This window comes from Lissotriton vulgaris, chromosome 6, assembly GCF_964263255.1.
Source record: "Lissotriton vulgaris chromosome 6, aLisVul1.2, whole genome shotgun sequence".
In the NCBI taxonomy this organism is placed as follows: Eukaryota; Metazoa; Chordata; class Amphibia; order Caudata; family Salamandridae; genus Lissotriton; species Lissotriton vulgaris.
In genome coordinates, this window is record NC_141694.1 from 225,165,171 (window position 1) to 225,167,945 (window position 2,775).

At 44.3% G+C, this 2,775-nt stretch overlaps 1 non-coding gene across 1 annotated transcript; it reads right to left on the bottom strand.

Annotated features, from left to right (window-relative positions):
- Nucleotides 1-2,068: 2,068 nt before the first annotated feature.
- TRNAV-AAC (transfer RNA valine (anticodon AAC)) lies at nucleotides 2,069-2,141 on the bottom strand. The gene has a single exon. It is a non-coding gene; the product is annotated as a tRNA-Val (tRNA).
- Nucleotides 2,142-2,775: the final 634 nt, after the last annotated feature.

A 2,775-nucleotide genomic window follows, 5' to 3' on the forward strand; every position in this document is an offset into this window, starting at 1 on the left:
CCTATACATATGCCCCTTTGTTTGGAAGTCCTGGGGTGACAGATCCCAGTCTCATAGTTTACTGTGTGTGAAAGGTAAACCGTGAAATAAGTTGCTCTGTATTTTAATATTGGGTCTCTTACTGAGCAAGTGTTTGATTTTGGACATATCATGTTATCCCTATCCTGTTGTCCTGTGTACTCCCCAGTGCAGGTTTCATTCAGGCATGTTTCTGATTTAATCAGTTTCATGATTAAATGGGTATAGTAGACATGTAATGTTTGCAGCACTTAGACACAGCAGAGGTGCATGATGGATTGATATATAAAATTACACATGATTATTATTGTTGTTTGGACTCAAATTCATTATATGCTCCTAAAGGTGCGTTCTCCTTCTTTCACAGTCAGTAAAATTGAATAAACTCATTAGGGTCGGATTGGTATGAAAAATTGGCCCGGGCACCCAAATAATGTGGCCCGCGTTTGTGGATCGCAACCTTTCATAGATCATTGAATGGTTAGCATCAGGGGCTTATTTGGAGGAGACATTTGTGGTAAATGATGCTTTTTAACATTTCAAAGGCCAGTGGCATCATCCAAGACTGGAAACACTGTTATTCCATTACAGATCACCCACACGTCTTCTGACACATACCTTCAGGACAATAAAGCTCTCACTATCAGGTACCTGAATGTGTTGCTGTCTCCCAGATCCCAAGCCCTTGCTCAACCTCAGATCTCTGGATCCCCTTTCAGGACTTACAGCACCTGGCCCTCCCTAGGGATTCTCAGTCACTTCTAACCAACATGACCCCAGTTTCACACTCAGTCTAAAGTCTCTGGTCCTCTGCTCACCTCAAGGGCCCATGAGTTCCGCGCCTCCTAAGGACTTGAGGCTCTTACTCTCTATCAGTTGGTCCCTAAAGTACCCACTTACCAATAGGATCATTAAGCACAGATCTCCGAGGATCCAGATCACTCTTAGGTGCATTTTGATTCCAGCTCATCTTCTGGTCACCGGTTATCCCCATTCACCCTCAGGCGCAATAGCTTTTGCTCGCTAATAACTAAAAGCTTCACGATACCCTCAGTTCACCGAAAACCTGCTGACCAGGAGATTTTGCAAAGCTTGTATTTCTGCATAGTTCCCTTGCTACTTGGCACATAGCCTCCACCAGATCTCCAAAGCTCCTGTTTACTCTCAGTGGGCATTGGGGGTGGGTGAATATTTGCTTCATCGGTATTGCTTCATTTAGAGTCTGCAGCTCACCCTCAGCTTCCTAAGGTTTGTACTCACTCTCATTTCCCTAGAGCCTTCACTCTCAGGCATTAAAGGCTCCTTATCGCACCAATAACTCCTGCCCACCAGTGTTGTCCAACACTCCTCACTCTCCTTTACGTGTGGCTCTTTTTGCCCTACTCAGGAACCCAACGGTTCCTTCTTAGGGACATTGATCATTGAAGCTCCGGGTAACTTCAGTCCCCTGAGGTTCCTGCTCATCTCCAGGCCATTAAAAATCCTCCTCAATTTCGCAAACGTTCTTGCTTTACCTTCTGAACACTGACTTTCCTGGTCGCTCTGAGGTCCCCAATGCTTCTGCCAATCCTTAGGTTATCAGAAAACTCCCTGCTAAACCTCAGGCATTGATGGATGTCCATATCTAAGGTTTTCTTCAATCCCCTTTTGGGTGTCACACAGAGGCCTCTCAGGATGTGATATCTTGGGGTCTAAGACAGTTTAATATTTGTTGAATTTTATATTGTGAGAAGAAACATGATCTCAGCCTGCTTGACATGCTGCAGGAAATCCCTCCAACAGGAGCCTCTTTTCATTCTCCATATATTTACCCTTGCTCACCTTTGCTGACACATACATATGAGCAGTCAGCAGTCGTTCTCTTCTTTTTCTAGCACTCCTCCCTCTCTCCCCTTTAATTACTCTCTCATTTCAACTCCACTCTCACATTCTCACCCAGTGCATCTATTGGATTTTCTGTTTCTCTGTGCCTCTTTTCATTCTTTATCTGTCTCCCACAGCCTTGCTCTCATTCCCCTATATCCATTTTTAAAAAAAAGTGTTTCCGCCCAGTCTCGGCCCAGTCTCGAACCGGGGACCTTTCGCGTGTTAGGCGAACGTGATAACCACTACACTACAGAAACCCATTTTACACCCTCCCTTTATCATTCTCCCTCACACTTTTCCCAGTGTCTCACGTAGTCCATCTGTTTTTCCTGGTTTCTCTCCCCTTTTCTTCCCCTCAGCTCGATCTCTTTCCCTCTCTGTCTGTCTCTGTCTATAAATGTACCCTCTCTCACTCCAGTCTGCAATGTACATTTTCTTTCATCCTTTTTCTAACTCCAATGTCCCTATTACCCACTATCTCAATTTCTGTCTCCACTTTTACCTCAGTTCTATTTTCTGTCCTGCATATTCTCCCTTTCTTCTGCTGTGCTTTTCTGTGTCACTCCAACTCATTTTCTTCTAACCATTGAACTCCAAAGTGTCCTTTATTACACCTAATGTAATATTCTGTGGTTATATGTTATGTTATGTTATATGTTATATATGAGTCTTATATAGCGCAACGGCTACTCCAAGGGAGTGTCCCGGCGCTTTGTGCTCCAGACCCAAGAGGAAACTGAAAAAACATAACAGCAGAGAAAAACAGAAGCTAAAAAAGGAGGCGCACTAACCAGAAAATAACCAAGTCTTTAGACCCTTCCTAAAGACGAGCAGATTAGATGTGGCCCGAAGGGACAGCGGTAAAGAGTTCCATAGCTGGGGTGCCAGGAA